Consider the following 8,341-nt stretch of genomic DNA (forward strand, 5'->3'; position numbering starts at 1 on the left):
GAAGGAGTCAGAGTCACTAGATCCCTCATCAGACCCAGATGTTGAATAATTAGACCCGTAACGCCTTCCTTTGCTGTTAAATACCGGGGCAACATACGTGTCGCTAGTATAGGGATACATTTTCTCCCAAGAAAAGCGAGCCAAATCCTTCTTAAATTTGTCTATTTTGTTTATCAGAATGTTGTCCCTGTACTCTTTGTTAGTCTTATTGGTCTCATCCAATTGTTTCTTAAATGCAGTTGACGTAATGGTGGTTTTAATTTGCCCCTCAAGAGTCTGAATTTCAATGAGGATGTCATCGGCCTGGCGTTTCGCCGTGCTGATTATCAAAATTAACCAGTCACGGGTGCACCGCCAGGCAATAAGTGACCAATCTCTCAAGAATTGTTTATCCGTGAGAAATAGTCTCGGTGTATTAGTCACAATTAGGCCGGTAGGGGCACATTTCCCACGCAAATATTCGGCCATGACTAAACCGTGGACCGCTGTTCGTGACTGCGTTCTCCTCAGGGTAAGTAGAGTCGTCCAGTCATCTTTGGGACTCCCTGTGATTTCTGGTAAGGAGTCAAGAATACTAGGGTTATCAGACAATATTGTGCTTAGGGTTTCATCATCAAAGTCTAAACCTGCAAAGTCAGCCATCACGACGCCGGTGTAAAAAGGTAAAAGACCTAGGGGAGCGTTAGAGACTTCCAGGAAGGGATCCGAAGCCTAACAAAAGACCCACAGCCTAAGCTGCTCTAATAACCAACAAACAATAGTAAATAAGGGTCATAGGGAAAATAATTAAAGACTGAGAAATCTCCAATCCCCATTCACAAGACTTAACAACAAGCATGAGAAGCTCAGTCTATTCTCACTAAACAGATACCAAATGAGAATCGTGAAATTAAAGGTCAATCTAGAAGTAGAAACCAAATGGATCAGATAGTTTGCTCATAAATCTGCAATAGTGCACCAATCAGGGGTTGTGTGTTTTTCTGGTTTCAGGCTTTTTTAGGGTCTTTAGAATGTTTGATATAATGGTGTAGTATGCATTCAGATTGGTAGCAGTATGCAAACTTTGCTGTTTCTACTCCACCAACTTACAGAGCGGTGCCTCTTCCTCCGAGCAGCTAGCCGGGTGAGGTGAGGTTGTTCTCCCACACAAAGCTGGGTAAGTCCAAGATAGTTACAATTCATTTTTCGATTTGATGAATGTGACCACCTTTTGGGGTTCTCATCTAAAAATTAGTGCACAATCGGCATTAATTAACAGGTACTCTTTGAGATAGTGATTTTTTGCAACTATTTTGTTTGTGATGGTTTGACTCTTCTCTTTCCAGGAAAGAAGAGGTGATTCTTACCTTCCAAATACTGGGTCCGTCTATCTGGTAGGGTGGCTATTGCCACAGACTGGTCGGACCAGCATACACAATATTATTCTTTATAAGCACTGTCCTATATATACACTTGCACGATTTTGCGTTCACTTTGCAGTAGCTATATGTAATTTTTGTTGAGGTCCTAAAGAAAGCCGGGTAAGTGACCAATCCGGCTGAAACATGTCGACCACAATTTTATTTAGCCAGGAATTAGTCTATATATCTCAAGAATATTAGGTTATTTTAGATATGACACTTGGACAATCTCACAATAAATAAAGATTTTTTTGCCCCAGTAGTCATTTTTAATTAGCACATGCACTAGAGCACTGCACGTTTCTTGGAGTTCACATAGTTGGCACATACATCTGGGTAAGAGTTTATTCAGGAGCATCAGGATCTGGTTTCCAGCAGGGCCTGGTGGCTCAAGGCTGTGGCCGTGGATCCTGCTCTCCTAGAGGCCCAGATGACGAAGCTCCGCCAACAAGGGTGGGCTGATGGACTCTATAACCTTGCTGCTTTATGAGCAAACTATCTGATCCATTTGGTTTCTACTTCTAGCTTAACCTTTAATTTCACGATTCTCATTTGGTATCTGTTTAGTGAGAATAGGCTGACCTTCTCATGCTTGTTGTTATCTCTTCCGGAATGCCCAATGTCTCTGCCAGGGCGGCGCCTCTCACCCCACCACGAGGCCAACACCGTCGTCGTGAGCGGAGTTGCCTGCGATCTTGTGCGCATGCTGTACCCCGGGCCGCTGGAACCTGAACCCGTCAGGCCCACCCCTGCACAGCCAGGCCACACTGCCCACCTGCCGACACTGGCGTGAGTCAAAGAGGGCCCACCACATGCGCTCTACTGCTGCCTCCGGCCTACAGCACGGTCAAGTAGGTCCCACATTTGGAACTGAGTCTTGATTATGCAATGGCCGAGTACACACGACATGGCTTAGTCATATCTGTGTTCTCCCTTCTATATGGGGCCACCAACTCTGTGCATAGCATTCGAACATCAGCTGTCTGTAGTCCCTTTTTGACTACTGCCTTCGGCCTACACTGAGTCCGAGTAGGTTACAAACTTGGAACCGAGTCTTGATTAATGTATGCCAGAGTTCATATAATTGCACGCAGGGAGAGGTGTAAGAGAAAGACGCGGTTCAGTTCGGAGGAGAAAAGGATCCTCGTTACAGAGATGATCGAACACTGCAACAACTGCTCTGGTGTCACTGACTCTGTGCATCGCGTGTCAACAACAAGTGGCTGTGTGCCCCTGCTGACTGCTGCCTCGGGCCTACACTGTGGTACAGTAGGTGACACATATGGAACTGTGTCTTGATTACATGATGTCAGAGGCTATACATACATGGCAGCCTTACTTCACTGTACACTCTTCGATCAGGTGGCATCTACTCTGCATGTCATCCCAACAACACATGGCTGTGGGCCCATGCGGACCACTACCTCCGGCCTACACTGCGATCCTGCATGTCTCACTCCAATACAATCCAGTCCATAGCAGGCAGGACACGGCATCGTCGCTGACTGAACACCCGCTCAGCTCTGGTGCCACTGAGTCTGTTCCACAACATCCATGGACACTTGCTGGGTGAACTGTGGTGGCGAATGGGCCTATGGCATTGGGATTGTCATCATCATCATGTCTGTGATACTGACTTTGTGGCAGAAATGAGGCAGTAGCATTCCACTCCTTCATTTGCCGCTACCGGACGGCTTGTAACCTCTGCATCCTGCTCTGGAGGACACCTTTCACTGGCTCCCGCAACTCTACGCCTCATTCACCTTGGACCTCGACGAAGACCCGCTCAGCACTTCTTGTGCCCCTATCTCACTGCACCACAAGTCACCGCCCCTTGCGGGTGGGCCTGTGCTGGCTGCAGTGCATACAGGGCCATTATCTCTCTGCAGCTCAAGTCAGGGACCTTGTCTGCTCAGATATTGGCTGGTCCCTGAGACGCCTTCTGTCTGTGGCCCAGCGCTGTCCGCTGCCTCCGGCATCAGCAGCGGTCCACCATGGCTCACACATCAATTTGAGTCCTTACCGGCCCGGACGTCTCATCACTGCAGGAGGCACATCCCACCACCGCCAGGACCACCTCCAGACAACAACAGCCGGAGTCGTAAGTGTCTTACTGTCAGAGTTGGTCTGACCTGTCGTGGATGCCATCATCTGCCTGATGCCCTGGTCCGCACTTGAGGTGCCACTGACTCAGAGCAGCTCAACTCATGGACCATTTCTGATTGGGTTGTGTACTGTGGGGAGCTCATGCAACAATGTCACCTCAGGCAGTGTGGGAGACCGGGGACAATGTTGAGGAAGATGATGCAGGTGTAACAACCCCACTGCAGCTGCATCGGGTATTTCCCATAGGGGCACAATCCTTCCCATTTTCTTCACATGAGTGAGCTCAGCTCTGATGCCCCAACATCGGTGCACTGCAACTCACAGACACATCTGTTTGCATGTTGTTTGACCTCTGTACTTGCTCCGGATACCAACATGATGCTCCGCTGTAGTCCCTGTAATACTAGTGTTTAGTGTTTAGCGTTTCCATAGTGTTCACTGTTCAAGTTGTTGCCAGCACCAGCAACTCCATGCTGGCTGGCTTACACTCACCCCTCACACATCCAGCACAGGCGTCACTGTACATGTGTCCATGCCAGTAAAGGAGCCGGGCGCTCGTGCCCGTAGCCAGTTTCACAAACTATCTCAGTGTGTCCGTGTGGCCATGATGTATTCATGAGGGTCCCTGGGCCTGCAACATTACATTGTGCTGTGTACAGTGTGCACAAAAATGTTACCTTTGGCAGTGGGTAAGACCTTGGACATGCAGCTTAGTTGTCACCCGCTCAATGCGTGGGAGGCGTGGACTAAGCCGTAGTACAGAGGTACAGCGTGGGAGTGTGTATAATGATTCCTGGACTCTGGGCGTGGTTCTTTGCAGGAAGTATGCATGTGTCTCTGTTGAGGTGTGGGTCTCTTTTGTGTGGTGTGGGTGGGCACTGGTGGGACTTGAACACCAATATGTGTGCTCTCGTTCGGGTTCCATGTGCTCTGACCCCACCCTCACCTGTTCGGCAACCTCCTTTTGGCATTCTGACACCTGGTGTTGGAATGCGATGTGTGCTGAGGTGGGGCCTTGGTAGACAGATGTGGAGGTGGGTGCTTCCTGCTGTGTGGTCTCTGCAGGGGTTGGTGTCTCCTCTATGTGGCTTGGCTGCACTGCTCTTGGGGGTGGGTCACCTAAGATGTCCATGGGCTGTTGTAGGGCATCGAAGGTGTGGTGGTCCTATCCAGCATCCCTGATGAGTAGTCTGGTCTGCTCTGCTTTAGGTGTTGTTTGCCCCTCTGCATTGTGAAGGGGAGATGCATGTTGAAATTGTGTTGACATGTGTGTTGGCGCATTATTCTGGTTAACATGCAGATTGTGTGATGATGTTCATTGTGACTGAGAGGTGCTGTATATTTAATGCGGGACAGTGGACATTTGGAGTACATGACGTAGGTGAGGATGTACACGTGCATTTACATCTCACAGTTTCCTGCTGTGTTACATGTAATTGGCCTGTTCCTGCGCATTTGCGGACCCAGTTATGTCCTTCATTCTGCAGTGTTGGTGTTGCACTTTGTACCACATTGTCGTGGGATGTGCTGTTATTGCTATGTGTGTGTGCCGCAGTGTGCCACGGGGATCAGGGACATGTTCCAGGGTCATTGTGGTTGTGCAGTGTGCTGCACATTTGAGGGCATGTGTGCCATTGTGCCCATCTCCCCGGTCCCCCAGTCCCTGGTCATTACTCACCCAGTGGATGTTGTGTCAGTTCCTATCAAGCTGTGTCCGGACTCCCAACTCCTTGCGCCGTCTCCACCCTGATGACTGTGGCCTCCATTTCCTCCGGCTCCTCCTGTGGTGCAGGACTCCCACCTCCTGTCGCCTTTGCTGCCTTCCTGTTGGCAGCGGGTGTGTACTTGGTTTGTCTTATCACATCGTGCCAGCGCCTCTTGTCCTCCTCCATAGGCCTCCTCGACACTCCGACTACATTCACGTTTGTCAGGTTGACGTTCCGTGGATGGTGGTGTTCTGTCACCTCGTGACGCTGATCTTGTCTTCCTGCGGACTGCACCCCATCTTCCTCTTCCTCTTCTCCTGGCCCTTCCCCGACCCTGAGATTCCTTGGTGGTGTTCTGTGGGGCTTGTGGGGTTCACGTTGACCTCGGCACTTGGTCCGGGAGCACCCATGGTGCTACGCAGTTTCTTTTTTTATCCTTTTTTTTTGTTCCTTTTATGGAGCATTTTCCCACATGACGCGTGGGTATTGCATGCCTGTCACTGGTTATCACTGATTTTTGTATCGCGGTTGGGCTCATCGCTACTTTTTTTGCGTCGGTGTTTCACCTTTTTGTGGCATCGCGTTGACTTTATGGCGGACATTTGACGCGTTGTTGTTGGACTATCGCATGGTGTCGTCGGCTTGTGAATACCAGGTTAACATGGTGTTGTTTTCCCGCGATAGACTGCGATATGCAAAGTTGCGCTACGCTAAATTTGCGATGGTTATCACACGTTCTTGAGAATATAACCAGATGTGTTAATCTTTCCAGTGTTTCCTCACACTATTATTATGTTAGTTATCTTGCTTCTATCTTCTTTCTCTTGTACTTAGTAAGTATTTGTTGAGCATTGAGTTAAGTGTTAGAATAACAGACATGTCTTTGAATAGTAGAAAACGTACATTAGATGCCCTTAATGTGGCATCTAGGAAAACTAATTGTACTTACTTGGGCCCAAGTTATTATATTCCACTTTTTCCTCTCTCATTGCAGTAACTCACAGGATTAGATGCTGGAGCCAACTGGGAAGAGAAGCTTGCAGCAGGAGCCTGCCGAGTGACGGAGATAAGAAGTGGCGTCGCATGGATCCCGGTTTACGCCGATCCAGGTAAGTGTAAGGGGATACTTCCGCTCCAGAGTCTATTGAGGCAACGCGATGGCATCATGTTGGATGTAGTTTAAATAACCGTCACCCCCAAGATGGCTGCTGAGAGTTCAAGATATTGCAGTAAAACTACACATCACCGCGCACATCACCAAAAACTGCAAAGAAGCACTTCTGAAGCGCATAACATAACCATCAAGCGCCCCAGAGGTGCGTAAAAGGGAGTATAAGCACTTTGTTAATGCACAACAAAACACCACATGCATGATTATCTTTAATGTGCTTGGGTGGCTGAGATACATCCTTCGGGGACTTTGATACAGATCCATGACAGACCCTTATAGAAGCACGTGCTCATGGGCTGAGATATCCCTCTTTGAAAAGCATAGTGTTTTTGTGGAGTCAATAATTGGGCAAATTAAGACTGCAGAGTCAGGACGTGTGGTTCTGATCGGGCGAATAGAGGCTTCTGAGTCAGGATCATGACACCACAGTACCCGACCAAAACTGACCTGCACAGATGCCTTCACACATTTTCATATGAAGGCAATAGGCATTTCAATTGGCAGGTGCTATATTATGTGATGTTATATTATATTATATTGACTTTATAGCGCGCTTATTACCTGAGAGGGTATCCAGGCACTTGGACAGGTGTGTAGGTTTGTGGTCCTCAGCCTGCTTATACGAAGAGCTAGATCTTCATCTTGTTGCAGACCACAAGAAATGAGGAGGTTTCTCTTATGTGTTGAGGGAGGTCCTTCCATGTATGAAGTGCGATGTAGGAGAACAAGCGACCTTGAATATAGTTTTTACGATGCAGTGCGTGTGAGTGTCTGGTGAGTTGGTGAAAGTGTATGCAGCTGTTCAAGTTTTCTGGTCCTGTGTTGTGTAAGGCTTTATATATGTGCATATGTGCGTGAGAAGTTGGAATTGACTGGCTGTGATTGTGATTGGGGAGCCAGTGAAGCTTCCTGAGGTACTGTGGGATGTGGGTGTGGCATGAGAGGTCAAGTATGAGTCTTACAGCATCAGCCTGGAAGAGTCCCAGGGAATAGACATTCAAGCAACCCTCAGACAGGGAGGCCCTCAAAGGAAACCCATAGCTGAAAGGTGTGTTCAAATTGTTGATGATCAATGTGTCATGCAATTCACACTAATTCTTGCAGCTAAATGCATTCTTCATTGAGGCAAAAGCTAAGTGATTCACTTGTAAGATGCACAGGCGAATTTCGTAATGCTCGTCCACCCTTGGGCACAGGAGAGGTGAGAAGAAGTCAGCACCAGCCATTCACCGCCTGGGCAGCGAGACAGCCCAGTACCATTTCACACTTCCCCTCTGGTAGTAAACCTTCACAATTTAAAAAAGTGATTCCAGGCAATTGGCCTGGGAGCCCGCTCCCACCACCACAGCAGGCAGGCAAGCAAGAGGCTCCCACAGCAGCAGAGGCAGCAAGCTCTACCACTCACCCTCTTGGACACAGCCACACAAAGTCTTAAAACCCGTGCCAGCCACATGTGAACAGTGTCCTAGGTACCTGGCATCAAGGGAGAGCTGACTCACCTGCACATCAGCCATCCACCAATCACTTGGGCTGGTAAAATCCAAGGCTCAATCCCCGAACTCCTCAAAGCATTTCACACTGGCTTTAGGGGGCGGTACAGCATCTCCAATGAGAAGAGCCAGAATTTTATGGTCAGAACTGCAATTGGATTTGATCATCTTGAAGCCTCAAACTTTCATTCTTGATTAATGAAAATATTCTTGGCAAATGCTTTCAATTTAGTTTGTCTTGCGCCGGTTTAAGAATTTCACCTCCAGCGGCACAACATGTTTGTTCCATCTTGGTCTCTATTAGAAATAAAACTTATAGTAATTAACAGCATTAATTATTATAAAATATACCCCTCGATGTTATGATTGACAAATATTGGAACGTTTTTAACTAAGGAGGACACTTTTCATGCTGCAGACCTTGATTCAATTAGAGGCTCTCATGATAGGAGACCAATAAAAGCATCA

The 8,341-nt window shown here is 48.0% G+C and overlaps 1 pseudogene; it reads right to left on the minus strand.

The window, feature by feature from the left end:
- Window positions 1-7,385: 7,385 nt before the first annotated feature.
- LOC146862283 (5.8S ribosomal RNA) lies at window positions 7,386-7,539 on the minus strand (annotated as a pseudogene).
- Between the last annotated feature and the right edge of the window lie 802 nt (window positions 7,540-8,341).

Source organism: Triturus cristatus, chromosome 2_2 (genome assembly GCF_964204655.1).
Source record: "Triturus cristatus chromosome 2_2, aTriCri1.1, whole genome shotgun sequence".
In the NCBI taxonomy this organism is placed as follows: domain Eukaryota; kingdom Metazoa; phylum Chordata; class Amphibia; order Caudata; family Salamandridae; genus Triturus; species Triturus cristatus.